Source organism: Dama dama, chromosome 19 (assembly GCF_033118175.1).
Source record: "Dama dama isolate Ldn47 chromosome 19, ASM3311817v1, whole genome shotgun sequence".
Taxonomy (NCBI): Eukaryota; Metazoa; Chordata; class Mammalia; order Artiodactyla; family Cervidae; genus Dama; species Dama dama.
This window is the reverse complement of record NC_083699.1, coordinates 4,208,802-4,231,575: the sequence shown is the minus strand read 5'-3', so window position 1 is coordinate 4,231,575 and position 22,774 is coordinate 4,208,802. Positions and strand designations below refer to the sequence as shown.

At 42.1% G+C, this 22,774-nt stretch overlaps 1 long non-coding RNA gene across 1 annotated transcript; it reads left to right on the top strand.

The window, feature by feature from the left end:
• The first annotated feature begins 699 nt into the window (after positions 1-699).
• LOC133073849 (uncharacterized) lies at positions 700-16,995 on the top strand. The gene is made up of 5 exons (XR_009697053.1): positions 700-873; positions 959-1,018; positions 2,226-2,362; positions 15,388-15,570; positions 16,310-16,995. It is a non-coding gene; the product is annotated as an uncharacterized LOC133073849 (long non-coding RNA).
• The last annotated feature ends 5,779 nt before the right edge of the window (positions 16,996-22,774 follow it).

The window sequence follows — 22,774 nt, the reverse complement described above, 5'->3', positions numbered from 1 at the left end:
GCAATGCAAGAGAAGCAGGAGGTGAGGGTTCGATTCCTGGGTTGGAAAGACACCCTGGAGGCGGGCATGGCTAACCCACTCAAGTATTCTTGCGTGGAGAATCTCATGAACAGAGGAGCCTGGCGGGCTACAGTGCGTGGGATTGCAAATGTTTGGACACCACTGAAGCGACTCAGCTGGTAAAGAATCCGCCTGCGATGCAAGACACCCTGGTTCGATTCTTGGGTTGGGAAGGTCCCCTGGAGAAGGGATAGGCTACCTACTCCAGTATTCTTGGGATTCTCTGGTGGCTCAGACAGTAAATAATGCGCCTGCAATGCGGAAGACCTGGGTTCAGTCCCTGGGTTGGGAAGCTTCCCTGGAGGAAGGCATGGCAACCCACTCCAGTATTCTTGCCTGGAGAATCCCTATGGACAGAGAAGCCTGGCGGGCTACAGTCCATGGGGTCACAAAGAGTCGGACACGACTGAGCGACTAAGCCCAAGCACAAGAAAGGACTGGGCGCGCGTGCGCGCGCGCGCACACACACACACACACACACACACACACACACTTCTAGCAGACACGGTCTGATTAGATAGTTTGTCCCTAAGGGCAGTCTTTGTTAAGAACAGAATGCCGTGGTATATTTCAAAATAGTTTCTTTTCCCCTTCTCCTCCAGGAAACACAAACAGATTTTCCTTCAATATTTACTTTGGGGACCTGGTCAAGCTCCTGGAGGAAAACCTTAACAATAGTGTAAGTCCCTCTATGACTGGATCCTCCTGGGGTTTTTAACCCTCAGACTTGTTCTCGCTTGGCCTCCGGCAATTCATCAATTACAGATCAGGTTTTCCTGCCTTCGGGTGGTCTCCATTCCCAAGTCTGCTCTGGTAAGCAGCGACTCCCTGTGTTTGCTTGTCTGTCTCTTCCATTTGAGGAGCAGTGGTTTTAACTGTGTCCTCCCTGCTCTTACAGATCCAAGAAGAATCGTTGATTTTGCAGTCTGTTCATCTTTTTGCTTGTTAGGACAGAGTGGTGAGTTTCAAGCTCCTTACGTGCAGAACCAGCTGTAGATCTTATTAAATGCCAGTGTCACTAAGAAAGCTTTTTATTCAAGGTGGAGGAATTTAAAATATATCAAGAGACTCTGGATAGCCACTGAGTTCTAATTATTAATATGTCTCTAGGTCTAGGAGGATCAGAGCAAGCGTGAAGTGCTTGGTTGAAGTGAAGAATGCGATGGGAACTAAGAGAAAGTCTTGCTACAGTCACCAGGCTGTCCAGACAGGATCCTGGCCTCTGTCAAACCTCTGTCTTTACAACCTTAGAAAGGCAACATCCATAAAGAAGGAACTACCTTCCCTCAGGCTCTATCTTCTGTGTGGCAGTATCTATAAAATGGGTATATTGCTAGTCAGTAAAGCTGTTCGGGGCTTCTCTGGTGGTTCAGTGGTAAAGAATTCATCTGCTAATGCAGGAGCTGCAGGTTCAGTCCTGGGTTGGGAAGATCCACTGGAGAAGGAAATGGCAGCCCACTCCAGTATTCTTGCCTGCAAAATCCCATGGACAGAGGAGCCTGGCAGGCTACATCCATGGGGTCGCAGAAGGGTTGACATAGACATGACTTAGAGATGAAACAACAAATCTGCTCAGAGTATCTTCTCTGAGTATATGATGTGTAATTATTTTTCTCCATCAACCCCAAGTAGGTATCAAGTGCCAGTTCTTTCTTTCTCTATCTCATTTTTAAATGAGTGAATGAATGAATTTTTGGCTGCTCTGGTCTTTGTTGCTACAAGCAGGCTTTCTCTCCCTGTGGTGCATGGGCTTCTCAGTTCTTTGGCTCCTCTTGTTGCAGAGCCTGGGGCTCCAGGGTCCACAGGCTCAGTAGTTGGGGCACAGAGCTCAGTTGCCCCGTGGCATGTGGGATCTTCCCAGACCAGGGATCGAACCCACATCATTTGCATTGGCAGGCAGATTCTCAACCACTGGACCACCCAGGAAGTCCCAAGTGCCAGTTTTTTGTATCAGTTCTAACTCTCTACTCATTTTTTGAATAGGAAGAGATAAAGTATGATCTGTCCTATATATTGAGAGTTTTAGGAAAACAGGCTATTGTACCTCAGGACAAAGTCAAAACCACAATATATTTATAAGTAAAAATCAGCCAAAGAAATAATACAGTGTTTCTGTGTTGCTGATATCGTAGTGTCCTTTTTTTGTTTTTAAACTTCTGCTATAGTCTGGTACAGGATCTACAGCCCTGGGATGAGAGAACTGTGTTCTCATGGAGAACGGAAGAGATAGAGAGCCCGTGCCTCCAAGGATAATAGAAGTGCCTCCTGGCTTTGCGGTATCTCCAGTCAATGAAACCACAAGGTGAGATCATTCGGAACATTTTATATTAACTTAGGGCAGGCTAGATAAGAGACAGAAGCAAAACTTTAAAATACAATCTGGTTTAATCAAAACCAGGGAACCATGAACTGTCTGGGACTCAGAAGGAAAAAGGAGAACTTGAAAGCGATGGTAATATACAGGCACCCAATGCTGCTGCCCTGTGACAGCTTCTGCTTAATGGGAAAGCTGTGGTTTTTTCCCGACGTGAAGATAGCCAACCTGATTAGGGATCTGACTAGAACAGGGAGTGTACTCTGACCCCTGGAAGAAGGTTTTGCCCTCTCAGGAAGCCTCACCACATCCTATGTGTACATTGGATGACTAATATTTATTATAGAGTCATGTGATGGAACAATGAACAAAGGTTGTTCCTGGTCACCTTAGGTCCGTCACCACAATCGCTGCTCCTGTGGAATGTGACATGTTGCCCACCTCCTAGGACAGTTTTTGAGCCACCAGCAAATGCTATTTTATAAATACAACTCAGAAACCCCCAGGGATGTGTTAGGACAACTTATCAAACCTGCCTGCTCACCCTGACTCTGAGTTGCAAAAGGATTCTCCCAACACTTCCTTTGTCCTCGTGGCTGAGCTTTGATTGGCTGTGAATGATGTCATGACACTGTTTACTTTTCTTGGTGGAAGCAAGGATTGGAGTGTGGTAAGTGTGTCTACACTGCGTTAGGTAATAGAGAAACTGTACACACAGGTCTCAAGCCATGTTGTACTCATTTACTATGAGCCTATGATGTGGCAACTCGATGAAATACACATCATCTGTGTGTCTTCTGTTATTTACAACTTTTGGAAGTTTCTGTTTACCTTGGGTTCTTCCTCTCGGATGCTCTTTCTAAGTTTAGTATTTGAGCCCTACTATTAACAAGCTGTGTCTTTCCACAAACACAAAGCAAATTACTAGGCACAATTTGAAATGAGATTTATGGATAGAGCTCTGTCTTGACCAAGTTTTAAGACAAGTAGGCTTTGTTTATAATTGAGAGTTGAATTGCCAGGTCTTTGCAGTTCATTACCACAAAGCAGAAAATGCCTGGAAAGGCAGCATTTAACTAGGTGATTTTTAGAAAAATATTAACATATCTCATGGGTTTAGAAATATTTCTGGCATTTCAAGAGAGGTAGAAAATGCTCTTCATAGAATCTACAAGTAACTCTTTAAATAGATAAAGTAGAATGTGTGCAATGCTATTCAGGTAGATATCATAGATTAGATCAAAAGGTTTTTATGAGAGGAAAATTCTATCAAAATATCTTCAAAGTTTTTTGCTTTCTTTTTTTACCTTAAAGGATGATTTCACCCTGCTCCATACAAAATGTATTCCAGAAATTTTGGTTACACAGACACAATAAGAACAATAATTTTCACAATTACTTTAATTACAATTTGGATGTAGAATGTCCAGTGAAAAGTTATGAACTTCAATTATATAAAAATTTCACTTCAGAATCCAAGGGGCATCCTAAGGCAATGTGCAGCCTTTGGTCATTTAATGTTTTTGCATCCTGAGTATTTCAGCTGCATGTCAAGCCTCACAAATTGTTGATACTGGTGAGAGATATTTGACATGATTTTAGCATACTCTTTAAGAACATTCATATATTAAAATATCCCTCAAGGTTATTTCTTGTTTCATTGACAACTTTGGCTGCCTCCATGGGATTTCCAGAAGTTGCATTCTTCTTTGAAGGCATTCAACACAACTCACTCACTGGAAACTGCTTTCCTGGACAAAATTAAAAATGTGCTGTCTTTATCAAACACATTTGTATCCTAAAAGGTAAACTTACATTATATAAACACAATTTTGGATTCTCCCTAGAGTATGTACTAGCTTGTAGACTTTTTAACTTCTTTAGATAAATACTATTTATAGATATTAACCCAAAATTCCCTGCAATAGCTAAAATCTTGAACATAAGAGATAAAATCACTGTAAAATGTATTGAAGTTAAGAAATTCTGTAAGGGATTATGGATCACTAATCTGTACTGTGCTTTGTAGAATCACAGCTTGGACAAGACCACAAGAACCTAAGGATTACCAATTCAGTTCAGTTGCTCAGTCGTCCGACTCTTTGCATCCCCATGAATTGCAGCACACCAGGCCTCCCTGTCCATCACCAACTCCTGGAGTTTACTCAAACTCATGTCCATTGAGTCGGTGATGCTGACTCATCCTCTGTCGTCCCCTTCTCCTCCCACCTTCAATCTTTCCCAGCCACAGGGTCTTTTCAAATGAGTCAGTTCTTTGCATCAGATTGCTGAAATACTGGAGTTTCAGCTTCAGCATCAGTCCTTCCAATGGACACCCAGGACTGATCTCCTTTAGGATGGACTGGTTGGATCTCCTTGCAGTCCAAGGGACTCTCAAGAGTCTTCTCCAACACCACAGTTCAAAAGCATCAGTTCTTTGGTGCTCAGCTTTCTTTATAGTCCAACTCTCACATCCATACATGACTACTGGAAAAACCATAGCCTTGACTAGATGGACTTTGTTGGCAAAGTAATGTCTCTGCTTTTTAATATACTGTCTAGGTTGGTCATAACTTTCCTTCCAAGGAGTAAGTGTCTTTTAATTTCATGGTTGCAGTCACCGTCTGTAGTAATTTTAGATAACCAATGACCCACAAATCTAGTGCCTGTCTCAGATACTTCCTGTGATTGGGAACTCACCTTTCATGATAACTCTTCCAATTTTCAGAGGAAAAGTTTTCAAAAGAATTTTACTTTGTTGACATTGGTCAACAGGTCTAAACTTTCTGGGTCTCGGGGTCTTTTTACTTCTAAAGGTGTTCAGTACTTTTTGCATTTCTACTGTGGATCAGGTTTTTTGGTTTGGGGTTTTTTTTTTTTGGTGGAAGGGACTTTTTTTTTTTTTTTTGGTGGGAAGAGCCAAGGTAGGAAAAAATAAGCAGATAGATGACATGAAAAAATAAGCTGCACAGAAATTTTAGGCTTTGGAGATATAAACATGAACAAGACCATAGTCTAAAGGAAGAGATGGGGACATAAACAGTTATGAGGACAATACAAGTAATTTATTAAGATTCCAGAAATTCTGTGGATTCTGGGAGCACTGCTTCCGAGTTGCTCTTTTCCCAGCTCCCCTACACAAGCTCAAAGTGCCGATTTCCTATAAAAACTGCATTAGGGGACCTCCTTGGTGGTTTAGCAGTTAAAACTTCAGTTCCCAATACAGAGGGCCCGGGTTCCAACCCTGATCAGGGAACTAGATCCCACATGCTGCAACTAAGAGTTCACATGCCACAACTAAGACCTGGTGCAGCCAGATAAATAAATTAAAACAAACAAACCGGATCAGGACTTCCCTTTAGAAGTCCTCATATCCACACCCTCCATAGTTCCCTAGACTGTTAACAAATCGGATCAGGACTTCCCTTTAGAAGTCCTCATAGCCACACCCTCCATAGTCCCCTAGACTGTTAACTCCAATGAAGGCAGGGACCCCATCGATTTTATTCATCCTTTGATTCATCTCACTGAGCCCAGAGTCTGACATAAGGCAACCCCATGTAAGTATATGTTGAATAAATGAGTTGTATCCAGAAGCTAATGGGGAGCTACTAATGGAAGTCATGTAAAGTAGTGGCGTGAGTGTTCTTTCCCTTATTCCTCCATCTGGAAGCATACGTCTGGTAGCAACGGGGATACGGGTCAAAGTAAGCTGTGTAGGAGGCCATGTGCAATAATTCAAGTAAAGGAGTAATGAGGGGATGAAATAGGGTGATGCTAAGGATGCTGGTGGTGGGTACATCAAGGCGGGATTAGCCTTGATAATTGGGTAATGAGGGAGGTGAAGAAGTAAGAGGAGTTGAAGATTATTTTCTGAGTTCTGGTTTTGTATTTTTCCAACTAAGTCACCTGGGAGGAAGAACAGTCTCTAGAGGCAGACCATGAGTTCAGCTTTGAACAGGTTGTGCCAAATACCACTGTGGATGGTGAGATGGGGAGATGCTCATGGGGCAATTAGCAGACCAGGTCTGGAGCTGATGCTGCAGACGTTGTTGCAGACTCCCCAGTGTCCAACCTACTACTCTTTCAAAGTGATTCAGGAAATGCACCTCATCTCAAAGGAAAGCCTGATTGATCTGAGAGTGCTGATCCAAAAATCATCCTACTTGTTAGAAATTAGTTCAGGAAAAGTCACGTGATCTAATTTCCATCAGTGAGAGGCAATAAGGTGTTTGCAGGCGGCTTCTAGGAAAGGCACGGGAAGCCAGGCTTTCTCTCAATGGATTTGGGTGAGGAAGCCTACAGCCTCAGTGCTCTTTACAGTCTTCCTGCAGCAAAAAAGGTAACCAAGCTACAGGATGAGGCCAACACTGAAGACTGGAGAGTGGAGAGAGAGAAGCCGTGTCCTTGATGATGTTGTTGAATCTACGCACCAGCCATCTTGGAAGTGTTTTCTGTCTCTTGATGGCCTCTCACAGGAGCGTTCATTCATGTGTCTTCCTGTGATCATTGGGTGAGGATCTTGTTAACGACGGTTGAAAGCATCCTAAATTAAACAACTGAAGCTGCACATTTGTTGGTCACCAGCCACTGGGTGACAGCTAAAGCTGAGGATATGATTACCTGGGAAACACTGGCTGAACATAGAATTCTAGGCACAGCAGGCACATTACACTTATGATTGCACCCAATTTTAACCTATGACTCAAGAGTTTTCTTAGTCAAACTCGATCTTATTAAGGCTATCCTTTAACTGAGTGGCCCTGTGACTCTGAACAGTCTACAGATCACAGGTTTTCTGTGTTTCAGTGAGCCAGATGGCGAACCGCAGGGGATGCAGTTGGTCTACACATTGACTATACACTTCCATCTGTATGGACAGGTTCAGGTTTGGAGGGCTTGAAGCAAATATAATATTGAGAAGTGAAGTGAAATGAAAGTCTCTCAGTCGTGTCCAACTCTTTGTGACCCCATGGAATACACAGTCCATGGAATTTACCAGGTCAGAATACTGGAGTGGGTAGCCCTTTCCTTCTCCAGGGGACCTTCCCCACCCAGGGGTTGAACCTAGATCTCCCACATTGCAGGTGGATTCTTTACCAGCTGAGCCACCAGGGAAGCCCCATAAGCTTGAGAAGCTCCATTAAAAACTGGGTACTGAGCCTTGCAAGGACACAGAACATGTGAGCGGCCCTACATCTTCATCTGCTTAACTTTCAGGCTGTTGTGTGGAACGAAAAGATAAAGCATGTGACATTAGCCCATGGTTCAGTAAAGCTAGGCTGGCATGATTAAGAATATCTTAACATGTAATTTAGGTTTAGACTATGGCGATGCACTGATATCTGTATTTATTTAATTTGTATGTTGCTACTGTAAGCTCTTTCCCCCACTTTTGAGCAGAGTTCTTGCTCTCTCCCCCTCATTCTGTCTATAATGCCTATTTCTCCAGCAGGCGTAAGAGAAAGGTGCCTTGGGCCCATAATAATATGGAAGCACACAAAAATGTTTTTATTTTTTTTTTTAATCAGATGAAAAAATGAGCTTTCAGGTTAAAAAATCAATATATTCACCTTTATTCCAATGCTGTAGTAACATCTAATTTTTAATATCTTCTTATGGAGAAAGAAACCTGCAAGGCAAAAGTGCCCATGGCCCACAAAAGTCAGAATCATCTGTGTGTCTTCTGTTGGCTTCTCCCTTTTAGTCAATGTTTTTTTTCTTCTCCATTACTTTCTATCCCTTCATCTCTTCCTCGCCTCTCCCCACTCTTTACTATTTTAGACCTCTTATTCTCCTAACTCTAGCATTTTCTGGCTTATATCCATATGACACTTTCGTGTAAAATGAAAAAAATAAAAAACAAGCATTTTCCTTGTGCTAGCTTTTCTTTTCTGTCTCAGCCTTTTAATTCCTTAGGTTACCAGCTTTCAGAGTGAAGACACATAATCCCTTAGAGAATGGAGAACTCAGAATAGAGAGTTTAAGACACACCTCCTGAAACTGCAGCCTCTTGAAAGCCTGATTCCTAGCGAAGAGTGTCACCACTCTGCTTTTCATATTGGAACGCCGTGTAGATGATGAACATTAATTAGGATTAGCGAGCCGGGGAGGCTTACCGCACTGTGACAGATCACAAGAAAGAGAATGCCGCTTCTTTTTTTGGCTGCAATTCTGAGTGTCACGTATTTATTAATTCCTGGGCTCAAGCCAAGTTACTTTAGGGTGAGATGCAATCTATTATTTTTAGGTCATGTTGGATAGGGGTGGAGGCTATTATTTTAGGTTAGTAGGTTGGGTTAATTTCAGATGATCAAGTTTCCTATTATGACCCTTCCTTCACAAGCTAATTTTGGAATGTTATCACTTATAGTTCATGCTTACAGAGAGCTTAATGTTGGAAGCATTCCTTCGTTTCAGGGGATTTCACATCTAGGTGGTTTTCAAGTTTTATTGTTTTCCAGCTTACTTGTCTGACTCAGAATCCCTATTGCTTCTTAAATTTCACAAATAAATGAGTTAAAGAAAGAAGCTTACACACCAAAAACAAAGCAGTACTTAACCCCCTCTTCCAACAACCCCACTGTCCCAAGGGAGATACACATAAAGGAAGAAATAAAGTGACAAGTTTCCTGTTTCATAAATGCCTTGAATTCAAATTATATCTTAAAGACAGATTGAAAACAAAGGCTTTTATGAATAACATACAGATCATTAAGACTGTAATCTCTAAACTCTGGCATATAAGTCTTTGATTTACCGTAGAAGTTCACACTGATTATCCAGGATGATTTCCAGATGTTTACTCTCTGCATGTAATTAAATTTTAGTAAAAATTATAACTGACTCAGTTGCTTTAAAAAAAAGAACTGTCAACAGAAATACGAAAGGCGTTTTCAGTGAGATATATTTTTTCCCTCATGGTATCACTTCTCTCATGACAGAAATCTCCTTCCTCAAAAATGTCTGACTCACTTAAACCCACCCATGATTTTAACCAGAGAAGAGAAAGCTGCTCTGAGAAATGTGATGGATTTGATCACTTCAAGTCTATCATTTGGGAGGAAACTGCCACGGAATTTGCATGTCAGAACAGAAAATTGGCACAAGTAAATTATTGAGTCTGTATTCACAGACGTAAGAGGGAACAGAAAAATATGACAATGGGCAGCAAAATGAAATCTTCAGGGAGTATCAAAGTATCATGGAAAAACAGGATATGAGCATTGTCTTTTGATGTGTTGGGAATTGAAATTATAAGTTTGGGAAAATCAATGCACTATATCAGCTAGAATGTGAGTATCGTGTACAATAGCAAATGAAGAGACAGATGCCATGTGATGGACATGTGATGTGTGTTCTTAACAAAAGTCAGGCCAGAAAATAGTTCAAAGATGCATATCGTGTAGGAATCATTTAAATATATTAGAAAGACGGAGATGGCAGGATAATCAAATACAGAGAAATAAAGCAGAGGGGAAACACAGAGAGAAGAAGAAGGAGGCACAATAATTTGACAAGAGAGGAAAGATGAAAAGGTAGAATGAGAGTGAGCACCAGGCAATGGTTCTTAATGACCTGTTTCTCATGAAAAATGCATTATCCTAGATGGGAATTATTTTCCTCCTCCCTCACACTACTTTGATTTGTGGGTCTACAACACACCAAGCCCTCTGGGATGCAGCCGATGGATTCAGAGCCTCCAGAATGATCAACCAGAGACTGCCATTCCAGACACCAAACGCAGTGTAAATAATTAAATGTCAGTGCAAGTCAACTAACACCGATGGAGTGTGTACCCTCAGGATGAAGCAGGCACCAACACTGTGACAGAGTGTAGCATCTTGACAGAAGTGCGAAAATCCAAAGGAACCAAAATGGTGATTCTGGGGTGGGGGGTAGGGGGGGGACTCAAAAAGGGTAAATGTAACTTAACCCAGAAGTTCTTTAGCTTATTCTGAATAACAGACTTTGCATATTTGATGAAAGTTTCAGGCTTTTACCCAGGAAAATGCACATATGTGTGTATAAACAGAATTCTGTTTATGTCAGAAGGTTTATGGATCTCCTGAAGTCTGTGTTCCCCCTACTGTAAGATCTTAGAGTTCTGAATTTAATAGAGATACAATTTTTTAATAGCCCACTATTTGAACTGCTTACTGATTCACTTCCATTACAATCTCAGGAGTTATTGTAATTACTGAATTTTAACTAAAGAGTGAAGCACAGCTGTTGTCCCTCTGTGAAAACCTTATTCAAATAATGACTTCCTCAATCTTCCAGTTGAATTTTTTGTTTATGTATTATTTATTTATACCTTGTTCTGTTCTAGAAAAAAAATTCCACTCATATATGCATATAATACAAAATAACAAGATAAATACTTGGAGGAATTGGGGTGAAATAAAAGCATGGGTAAAACCCCCACAAAATCCAGAAAAAAAATTAACAGAGCATATATTCTCATGGTGGACATCAGTTACAATTTTGTAACTTTCTAGTAACCAAAGCTAAGACAAAGACAGTCTTAATTACAAGATTGATAACAATCTATAAAATAAAAAGTAATTATATGTTAGGCTGCAAGTAACAGAAAGCACAACTAATGCTTGAAATGAATCAGTGGTTATTTTTCTTGCTTAACAAGAAGTACATAGATGGGCAGTTGTTCAGTCATGTTGTCAGAGGCCCAGGCTTTCTCTATCTTCCCTGCTATCCTTAGGGTGTTGAGTTTTTTTCACTTTGTAGCCTCGCTGCCCCAAGTGGACTGCTGCAACTCCAGACATCACATCCATAATCAAGGTAGGGAGACGAGGTAAAGGAGAGGCTAGAGAGCTCTCCTCTTACATGTATTTTTCATCAGGAAAGCAATCGCTACCCTAGAGGCTTCCTTGCACACTTCTTTCTGTGTTTCATGGCCACAACTGGATCATATGATTTCCCCTTCACTACAAGAGAGACCGGAAAAGTGAGCAATGCCTTTATGGCCTTTACAGAGAAACGAGGGGAAGCAAAGGCCTTGGGAATGGCTTTGGGTTAATGTCTTCTGCACACAGTATGAACAGTTTTTCCTGATGTAGAGCAGCCTCACTTCTGGGTGTAATCAAAAGGAGGATACTGTGTGATTCCTCAGACTTTGCCCTAAACATCAATGGCTGCAGTAAATAAATGCAGCAGAAAGTACCATAGCATCCCATGGAACTTTATGTTTCTTTCTGTAGGCTGATGGTTTAGGCTAAGGCACAAATTTGGAAAAGGGAGGCCTACAAGGAATCAAAACTCAAGTCCACAGCCTTGTTATGATCTTGTTTAATCCAAGGGCAACATTTAGCCTATCTAGAGTAATGCCTGGGTGGCAATGCTCTTGAACTACTCCTTTGTAAATATCAGTTCCCACAACTGGACTTTGAATGAAAATGAGACCACAGGAGTGAAAGGCTGTAATCTCCAGCACAAACCTACCTGAACATGAAAACCTACGTTGCTGATAAGAGCAGATTCAGATGCTTTAACAACCTACTAGTGAGAGAGGAGGGTTAAGTGCTCCTTATACAAATTCAGAAGCATACCCAAGACGTATGCCTGACAGACAGATGTTCTCTGGTGGAGATGAGCCTCAAGTAGAGGTAATCATTCTTTCCACTCTATTCCCCTAGCACTTTGCCTCTGTCTCTATGATTGCATGTGCAGCCCAGATTTATGTAACTCTATTACTGCTTATAAGTCTACTCATTTTGTAGCCTCAGACCATGTTATTTTTCATATAATAGACAGGTATATTCTTACAAATATCTAGAAAAATGATTCTTTCATTGAACAGTGGGAGGCAGTTGCTTGGATAATGTTTGAAGGAATAACATTGCACAAACAAATCAATGATAACTTCCTTCATGCTATTTTTCATAGTAATGACTTGAAATAAACCTTATTTGAATTCTTACTGTTTAAAGATTAGAATACTAGGTGCAGTGGGTTAGACACAAAAGGATAAAAGTTCAAGGGAAGGAAGGTTACTTTCCTTTGAAGAAACTGTGAACTAGTTGAAGGGAGGGGCATGTAAAACATGCACCTGAGGAAGGAAACCAGAACATTTACAAACGCTGTTTTTAAAACTATCTTTGGCCATGATGGGTCTTTGTTACTGTGCATGGGTTTTCTCTAGTTGCAGCGCGTGGGCACTACTCTCCGGCTGCAGTGCTTGGGCTTCTCGTTGTAGCAGCTTCTCTTGTTGCAGAGCATAGGCTCTAGGGCACGCGGGCTTCTGCAATTGTGGCACACAGGTCCAGCTGCCCCATGGCATGCGGAATCTTCCTGGACCAGGATCCAACCCGTGTCCCCTGCATTGGCAGGCGTGTTCTTAACCACTGGGCCACCAGGGAAGTCCCACTGTTGTTTTAATAAAGAGTAAATTTCACATTGAGCAGAAAAAGGGTACAATTAAATTATAATTTTTTGTGTCTAATTCCATGTTTAAGGGCTTCCCTTGTGGCTCAGCTGGTCAAGAATCTGCCTGCAATGTGGGAGACCCAGATTCGATCCCTGGGTTGGGAAAATCCCCTGGAGAAGGGCAAGGCTACCCACTCCAGTACTCTGGCCTGGAGAATTCCAGGGACTGTACGGTCCATGGGATCACAAAGAACCGGCCACGACTCAGCCACTTTTATTCACTCACCATGTGTAAAGTATTCTGCTTGATAAAGAAGATTAAGGTCTATGACTTGCATTATAATTAGAGGTGTTTCATAAATAAAAAGAGTTAGTGAATAGAGTCACCTGAAAACGAATTTTAAAATATACCTGTGAAATATATTCTTCATCATGTATAATCAAGCTACATCTTTTGCATTAATTGTGGGTTTCCTGGTGGCTCAATTGGTAGTCCACTTGCAATGCGGGAGACCTGGGTTTGATCCCTGGGTCAGGCAGCTCACTCCAGTATTCTTGCCTGGAGAACTCTAAGGACAGGGAGCCTGTTGGGCTACAGTCCGTGGGGTCACAAAGAGTCAGACACGACTGAGTGACTCAGTTCAGTTCAGTTCAGTCACTCAGTCGTGTCCGACTCTTTGTGACCCCATGGACTGCAGCACGCCAGGCCTCCCTGTCCATCACCAACTCCCGGAGTTTACTCAAACTCATGTCCATTGAGTCAGTGATGCCATCCAGCCATCTCATCCTCTGTTGTCCCCTTCTCCTCCCGCCTTCAATCTTTCCCAGCTTCAGGGTCTTTTCAAATGAGTCAACTCTTCGCATCAGGTAGCCAAAGTTGACTAACTTTCACTTTTCACTTTTTTAGGTTGGAAACACAGAAACACAATCTGTTAATTGTTTTTTTTTTTTTTTATTGCTATAGACATTAAAGAGGCATTCCCATCTTATTTGGGGTTTAGGAGCAAATGGAAAATGACATCATATAAATGACACACCAAGCTGCAATAACAGGAAATGAAAGATGAACAAGACATGTGGGGAGAACAAAGCAGCTTATTTATTGGCACTGAAAGTTAAAAAATTATGGGGTGGGATGTCAGGAGTGTCAGTTCGCTGCAGAGCATGAAATTTGGGCAAAGAACTTCAGATTTCATATGCTAAGGAACAGTGAAAGTGTTTTTTAAAAATCTGACTATTGGATTATAAAATGTTTGAGAATAATAACTGACTTCCTGGTTTGCATTTATTCACTTGATAAGCACTATGACACTGCGGGGGATCAAAAACAAATAAGAAATAAAAAATAAAAATAAGAAATAACTCCTCTATGGTTCTTGGTCTGCTAGAGAAGAAATGATTTTTAAACAAAAGCTGTCATACATGATGGACTGTTTTAAATTCCATGGCAGGAATATAGATCAAGTGCCAGGGATTCTGCTATATGAAGGAGTTTCCCAGCTGTAGGGCATCAAGAAAGGCTTCCTAGAGGAGGTAACATCTGAGCTCGGGAGATGGGAAGAAGAACATCCTAGGGAGAAGAAACAGTAGCTAAAATGTTGGTGGCAGAAAATAGAGGCAGATGTTTAGAGGTTAGAAACCAATTCAGTTTTTCTGGTCCATAAGAGCTCATTAAGTAGAAAAATGAGAGATAAGGTTGAAAACCTTAGGTTTCCAAGAAACCGTTAGGTTTAAAAGAAGGCACTTGGACTTCATTTGGTAGATAATGAGGACTATCAATGGTTTTTTGAGTCCCTTACAGAAATTGGCTATCACAGACACACATGAGCAAGGAAGTCATCTAAGAAAGTTATGGAGAATATCTGACATCTCCGGGGGGGGACAAACAAGGGATGGACCAGGTATGCTTTGTCGGCACTCATTATCCATATCCATCTCCTTCTGCCTGCTCCCTGCGTCACAGAGACTGGAAGGCTCACATTTACGTTTCTCTGCGCCCTTGCTGCCAGGGTTCGAGATGCCTCCCATGAGATTTAGAAGATGAAATGCAGGTGGAGGCCACTTTTATTTCTGCATCAGTGATAGGTTCTGGCAGAAATGAATTTCTGCAGTGGACAGACTTCACAGCCCGCTGTGTTGTGACCAGCTTCACAGATATGGAGCTTCCCGGCTGGCTCAGATGGTAAAGCGTCTGCCCGCAATGCGGGAGACCCGGGTTCGATCCCTGGGTTGGAAAGATCTCCTGGAGAAGGAAATGGCAAACCCACTCCAGTGTTCTTGCCTGGAGAATCCCACAGACAGAGGAGCCTGGTGGGCTACAGTCCATGGGGTCGCAAGGAGTCGGACACGACTGAGCGAATTCACTTTCACTTTTTCTTTCTCACGGATATGGAGCACCCGTGAAATTGGCAGTGGTTCCTTGACTCTGGGTGTTGACAGTGAACTCCTGCCCTCTTGCTCAGAGTTACAGGGTTATCACCTCAAAATCTAGCAGTGCCACTAGCCTTCCATCTAACAGGACCGCCTCACTTACACTGAACTCTTCCAGTCATTTAGTGGCGCTCAGTTCCCTGTGTTCAATTCCTTTCTCCATGAGGTACCTAAAATCGTTTCTGTTTCCTGCACAGAACCTTGGCAGGAACAAGAGACGAAGAAACTCGCATTGCAGAGGGAGACAGTCACTCAAGGGAGACAAGCCACTGTGGGCTGGAAGAAAAGAAGCTGAAGTCAGAGGTCTTTGGGCACTACCAAGGACACCAATGTCCTTTTCGCCCCGCGGTCACATCTGTGTGAAGAGGAAGGAGAGCAAGGTAATCTTTATCCCGCACAGCTGGGCACTCAACTAAAAATAGGGACTGCCATTAAGGAAGGGGGCAAGGAGAGATATGGGAGGACAGTTAACACTTTCAGCCACATCACTGCAGCATCCAGTCTTCCCTCACATGGAGACTGGCAGTTTCCCTTTCCTTGGCCTCTCAGACACCACCCTCATCCACGGTTATAACCTTAATGCTACTGTTTTTGTCATGTTTTGGTTATTACCCTCTCTCCCTTCCTGGGGCATTTTTCTTGGAGTAATTCTCCTAGCAACAGTTACTTAAAAATTCTTTATCAGTCTACCTCTGAGCACCTAAATTTCCTGTCTCACTTGTCTACCTAAAAATTGAACATCCCTCAGGCCAAACTTCTGTAATGTCTTCTTCTAGAGTCATCTTGAATTTCTAGGTCCTTTCCCCAAAAGGGCTTTAGGTTGTAATGCCCTTCTCCTGACCCACTGTTCTATCCTTCCTTCCAAATGTCCAATAGTTCTTGAAAATATCTTCCGTGAAGCTTTGTTGGACTGACTGCAGCCCTCTGTATACCTCAGATGAATCTCCAACCAATGTCCCTTCTGCTGCGCCTTACCAGGGCTGAAAAATACTTTCTGTAATATAAACTGCATCTCTTAAAATTTTGCCAGTATTCTTTCAGAGTTATTTTTAATGTGTGAGTTTTCTCCAACCATATTTTTTTTTTTCCTTTTCCACTTTTTCCACTCTCATATTAAAGAAGCCCAGGGACTGAAGTCATCTGACCATAGAAATATATGAAGAGAGACAAAATTCACATATTCTGTTGATAAAGTTTCTCTCTCGGTTTTCTTTGAGACCCGATGAACATCTTCCTGCATCTTCTGGGACCTATCATGGCTCTTATCTACAACACCTTGGGCTTCCCAAGCTTCAGGCTTAGAGATGCAACCACAGACAGCTGACTTACAGCGCCCCTCCCTCGAGAAATTCCCTGGCTGTAAAAGCTCCTATTGCCTGAATGGAGTGAGGATGGTTTCCCTTGGAAGTCAAGGATCAGTTCGATATAATGCAGTATCTGATCTCCAAGCAACAGGACAAGGAAAGGGGCATCTTCTGTGTCTTCAGCAATTACGATAGTCCAGGTTATGCTGCTGTAACAAACAACCTTCAAATATGAGTGACTTTAAACTAAAAGGGTTGATTTCTTGTTCATGCTACTTGTCCCTTGTAGGTTGGCAGGGAAACCCTGACATTATAGTTATTTAAAGGCTCAGGCTGATGGAGAAACGACCGCATTGAATACTGGCGGTCCCCAATCCCAAGAGGAAAGAGAGCTCCAGAAAGCCTTGCATCAGTAATTCAACACTCTCGCCAGGAAGAGACCCATTTCACTTCCATTCATTGGCTAGGACTAGTCACATGGCTCTGCCCAGCCACAAGGAGACCGGGAAGTACAATCCACTTTGTACTTAAAAGGGTGGAAAACTGGAACTATTTAGAGGACAGCACTAATAACATCCACAAAATCTAGCCGATTGTAATTATTAATATTCACAAGCCACTATGTGACCCAGAATAACTTGAGGCAATTGCAATCCACATTTCTAAACCTCTTTGTGTTTCAATCAAAGGAAATCACTTTCAACATTTTGCTCCTAATTACTGTGTATCTCTCTCAAATTGTTCCTACTTCAAGGTAAAAGGTTTTGAGAGCACTGGTACAAACTCCCAGGCCTGTCTCAGCTTCCTTGTTTAACACGCTCGGCACCTGGCTCTCCTTGAGCGTCCTCCCCACCCCTCCCGTCAGCCCCAGCCTCCCCCCTGCACTTGCCTGTCACCCTGGGAGCAGCTTGCATGCATCACTGTTTCAGTGGATGGCAGCAATACACAAGGGCACCTCATTGTTGGAAAGGAACTGCCTTCTGCCTGCCAAGGACAAATGCAGACACACAAAGCAATATCAAGCAAGACTTCACATCAAAGGGAACCCTGCCTGGGCTTGCCAAGAGCAAGGCTGCCTCTGAGCCTCTCCCTTCAGCCTTGTTAGTATTCTGAGGGCCCCCGGGGCCCCGGGGCCTGCCAGGCCCTCTCCCCATTCACCCAGCACTCCTGTTCACTCTGACACCTAAAACTTAGACTCTGCCTGAATCTGGCCCCAATCACTTGAACAGAGCAGAATGCCAAGTGTTTAAGAATGTTGGGTGATTAGGAAGGAAAATCCATGAGAAAGATTTACCCTGTGAACTCTGAGTAGGAGAACCAAACACTTCACTCCACTTGTTCAGTGCAAGAACACAGAGAGTTAAGCCCCAGCCTAGAGCTTAAGGGGAAATAGCAGAGCAGGGAAACTTACCTACTAAGGAAGGAAGGATGCTCTGGGAACAGAGGTTGGGGACCATTAGAACCAATGCTGAAATGGAGACTGGCTGTCCCAGGCACTCATACCTAGATGGGGAGAAGTGGTTTCCAGAGAAACTTCTAGTTCTATTTTTGAATCAACACAGGAGTTCAGGTTCCATTCAGGGAAAGAAAAAAGTCTCTGTTTTAGAAGGAGGATGAGGAAAAAATATAAAAAGGGACTGAGAGTGACAGACAAAGGGAAAGAAACTATTTTAGAACACAGGTGAGGCATTCTGATCTGGATGCTAAAGAACTCTTTTGGAAAGCTGCATTAATCATCAAAATACAATAGAAGGCTTTGAAAGTTTTAAAGCCAAAGACTGTGAGAGATGGAAGGGGAATTTATAGATTGTTTTTAAAAAAAAAAAAAAACAACACATTGTTTTGAGTTAAATTTCTGAAGCTCTGGGATGTCAAAGGACTTTTTGTCACACTGACTAGTGACGAAGCGGTGGCTAGAACCCTGAGATCCTGGCTCCCAGGTTCGGTGGAGCAGACCTAGACATGGAATGGGATCAGAGTGAAGGTCTGAAGTCCCGTCAAGTACAGTATTTTTAACACATGGCTTCAATCCCTTGACTAAGATCTTCCACTGTGGCCAAGCCTACTGCCCTGTTCCAACTGCTTCCCAGAACGGTAGTAATTAGAGCAAAAAAAAAATAATAATAATAATGGCCAGGGCCCAGAGAAAATGTCACAGTTCTAAAAGTGGGAGGAGGTAGAGATAATGTCTTTACATAATTTCCTACTTCATGTGACTGTGTATCCCACGGAGAGAGCTCAAGCTTTCCATGATGGAGAAAAAAAAAATTGACATCTTTTACTAACCTCCCACTGAAAGGCAACATTTCCTTCATTATGAATGCAGGCAACAAACTAAGACAGTATTTGCAGAACTTGGACTTTGTCACTAACAAAAATACTAAATATTCTCATATTGTATCAGTTTAGTAGCTATCTTGGTATATCTTTATCCTCATTACTACTTTGCAATTACGGCAGTCATTTGCTCTGCCACTGGACCTTGTTATTCAGTGCTTAATAAATAAGCACATATATGGCTATGTTACAGATTTTTATAAATATTTTGGAAACAAAATTTTATTATAATTAGATTCCTTTGTAATCCTCTGTATTTTATGTTATTTTATGCAGTTAAAGGCATTGTTCTGAGAAGGGATCCCTAGACTTCATCTGGCTGTCAAAAGGGTCCATGGCATGATGGTTGGGAACCCTTGACATATAAGGGGTGAGTGAGTGTCAGGGTGCGGATGGGCACCCATGTCACTCCATCGCATGTCTCTGTGCCATCCCCCTGTGGGCTCAGAGTGACAGAGATGCTCACTTGTCATTCCAGGTTGGAGAACTGCCAGTGTCTCTTGTTTGAGATTCCAGGACGCGCCAACATTTGAAAGCTGGTATGACTATATTGCAAACATGACAGAAAAGAATCCATTGTTTGGCATTATTATTAAAATGAAAGCTCATAGGGATTTGGTGACATTTATATTAAGAGGGCCGTATTCACATGTCTCATGGAAGTTTTTTCCCAGGGAGTTGGCATTCCAAAATCCACTCAAAAGGAAATCAGATTTTTCAAAGACGGCAAATGATGGTTTGGCATGGCAAACAAATGTTTAGAAAAAATGAAATTTTAAAATACCCAGGCACCATTTTCCACCTCTCCAATAAGCAAAGGATTTTAAAGATGACAGTTCGCAGGAATGGTGGGGTGTAATGAAATGGGTGCTTTCATAGGCTGCCCACAAGACCAAGAGTTGGCATAACTTTTCTAGATGGCAGTTTGGACTCTATATTTTCAGGGCTTTTTACCCAGTAATTTCACTTCCAGGAATTCATCCCTAAACACAGAATTACAAGATATTCTTTCAAGGATATTCATCAAAATATTATTTATAACAGTCAAAACTGGGAAACAACATGAATGCCAACAATATGAGGTTGGTTGAAGAAATTATGCTACCTCTGCAGGGCACACTATTATGTAGCTAATTTTAAAAAATAACCATTCTGAAAATACTTAATGATATGGGAAAATGCATGAATATAATGCTAGACTTAAAATGCAAGACATAAAACTGCATGTGTAAAATAATCCTGTTTTTTAGTTTCAAAAACAGTCCCTGTATTTCTTTGTAATCTTGCTTATATGCATTTGCATGTAGAGCATATATGTGTTTAAAAGAAAAACTTGGGAAGAAAAGCATCAAAGTGTCAGTCTGAATTGGCAGTCTTTGAGTGGTTGTATTTAAATCCTGTCATTTTATTTATTGACTTGGTTATACTTTGTCTGTGGTTTATTCTGACATTAAATAAAGCAATAAGACATTGTGTTTTAAATGATGAGTTGGTGCCACCAGGGCTGATCTCTCTTTACAAGGCCTTCTTGTTGCCCCAGACAGAAGTTTGTTTTGCTGGTTGCTACTGAGTGTTATTTTTCTCCTAACCTCTGCTCTCTTTCCCCACCATGGGCTTTGAGGTGTCCGATTTAACCAAGTGCAGGGTATTCTACTCATGTACAATTCCCCCTCTAACTTGACCAAAAATTTCAGAAACTACATCAGGGCTGCCAAGCTGATAGAATCAGCACCAGCATGAATGTCAACCAGAAACCTCTAGGCATAATGAGAAATAGTTCAATGGGGGAATTTGAAGCTTTTGTAAACAAAACTGAGGATGGAGTTTAAAATAGGGTGAGAATTGGGGAAAGCATCTGCCCCTTTTCTCTTTTTACTTGTGGCTGTTTCTGCCTAGTTGTGCTTTGTACATGTCGAGGGCCAGGAAGGGCGATGAAAAAGAATTCTTCTAGAGCCACTTAACCTTTCACTGATATTTGCTTGAAAGTCATACATTTTCAACTTTCAGTGATTATTTAGTAGGCAGTGTATAAATTGGCTGGAAAGAAATATTTGGCTGGATGAAGACATTATCTATTGATTTTACCTTGAAAGAGAATTTTGAAGGCAGTTTTCTGTCTGGGAATGTTTGTTTTAGGCATCTATTATGTGCAATTCCATTCGGAATTTTGAAAACACTAGAGTCTATATTCCCTTCCTCCTCTCTTTCTTAAACTTGGATCGATGTTCTCCTGGGTGAAGTTTAAAAAAATAAAAACTGAGAACCCGTTTACTCAATGCCTGCTGTTGCATAGCAATCTAAACAAACGAGCCCCTTTCCTCCGTTAAGAACTTCCAATAAAACAAATCACAAAGGTTGTGTTTAAAAAAGATGATTTCCAAGACTCCTTTTTTCTTATTTAAAAGCTTCCTTAAAAAAAAAAAAAATTAGAGGCCAAAGATTGCAGGCAAAAATTGACTTTTTAGTGAGTCACTCCTCATACTACTGCAGGGATTTGAAAACTTTCGTTTGTGGTGAGGCCAGAGGGGCTGAGCTGGACACATGAGTACCAAGCCAACCAAAACAGGAAAAACAATAAGAAATAATACTAACCATCAAGGGTTCAGCATCCTCTGTGTGCCCGGCACAGGGCCATGGCAATTACCTAATCCCCTAACTAACCTCTCGTGTTGGGTGTCTGCCATCTGTATGTCCAGACCTTCCCTCTGCTCTCCTCCATCCTGTTCTCTGCTCAGTAACCATGATCTGTGTGGACTTCAACAAAAGCCTTCCCTGCCCATGGGCACTGGCAAGAGAGAGGAGGGAGGAGGCAAGGATAGGGTACTTATTTTCCTGGCGCCCGTCCTGCTGGTTACGACAGGTTGGCTGTGTCCCTCCGTTCGGAGTCACAGCCCTGGCCAGACAGCCCTCCCTGTCCAACTCCCCTCCTTGAGTCCAGGAATTGCTCCTCACCCTCTGCCCCTCCAGGCCTCCTGGCGGTAAGAGTTCCTGACTGCTGCCAGCTCCAGAGGGTGACCCTATCCCTTTTTAAATTAATTTTTGTCTGCACTGGGTTTTTGTTGCACACGAGGGCTTTCTGTAGTTGCGGCGAGTGGGGCTACACTTTAGCTGTGGTGCTTGGGCTTCTCATTGCAGTGACTCTTCTCTTGCTGTGGAGCAGGGGCTCTAGGCATGCGGGCTTTGGTAGTTGTGGCCCACGGGCTTAGCTGCTCCACAGCAGGGAGCATCCTCCCAGACCGGGGATTGAACCTGAGTCCCCTGAACAGGCAGGCAGACCCTTAACCAGCGGACCATGATAGAGCTCCGATGACTCTGACCTTGATGAGAGTCCAGCCCTACCCAGACCTCTGCAAAGAGTCTCTTTGTTCACTCACTTCAGTCACCCCTTTTTGGGGTGTCATCCGTCTCCTGCATACCTCCTACCCCTGCCTCCATCCTCAGGCAGACACTGGTAGTTCTTGCTAAGAGGACTATTATAGTTCCCTAACTGACTGTTACTTTCTAGATTATTTTATATTCTCTTGTAAAGCAAATCTTTCTTTTTTAAGAATTTTATATTTATGTATATCTATATTTTACTGACATATAGTTGGCTTACAAGGTTGTGTTAGTTTCAGGTATATAGGACAGTGATTCAGTTGTGCATTCATACTGATATATGCATAAATATATATAGATTCTTTTTCAGATTCTTTTCCCTTATAGGTTGAGTATAGTTCCCTGTGCTATACAGTTGGTTCTTGTTGGTTATCTATTTCATATATTATAGTGTGTATATGTTGATCCCAACCACTTAATTTATCCTCCCCCCTTTCCCCTTCAGTAACCTTGCTTGTTTTCTATATCTGTCAGGAAGATCTTTCTAAAGCTCTGCTAAGACACTCAATTTGCCCCTGCTCCCTGTGGAAAAGCATTCAAACATGCCAGAGCTCTTAGTTTGTGC